Source organism: Cavia porcellus, unplaced genomic scaffold, assembly GCF_034190915.1.
Source record: "Cavia porcellus strain 051 isolate PalLab524CR breed Dunkin Hartley unplaced genomic scaffold, mCavPor4.1 scaffold_2, whole genome shotgun sequence".
Classification (NCBI taxonomy): domain Eukaryota; kingdom Metazoa; phylum Chordata; class Mammalia; order Rodentia; family Caviidae; genus Cavia; species Cavia porcellus.
This window is the reverse complement of record NW_026947485.1, coordinates 106,867,335-106,867,557: the sequence shown is the minus strand read 5'-3', so window position 1 is coordinate 106,867,557 and position 223 is coordinate 106,867,335.

Sequence of the window (223 nt, the reverse complement as noted above, 5' to 3'; positions counted from 1 at the left end):
AAAGCCATTCAGTTCCATGCCGTAGTCCCCCTTGGCAGCTGAGAAGAAGAAATACAACTCAAGACCGTGTGTACTATGCATAAAAAAGACACCTCCTGAGTTCCTGAGACTTCCTGATACTTGTAGCCAGGAAAATGATGTTAGAGGTGCTCTGTGTGCACAAAGTCAATCAGCTAGGACTTAAAGGTTATACATCAGAGGCATGCTTCACATCCACTAAGCT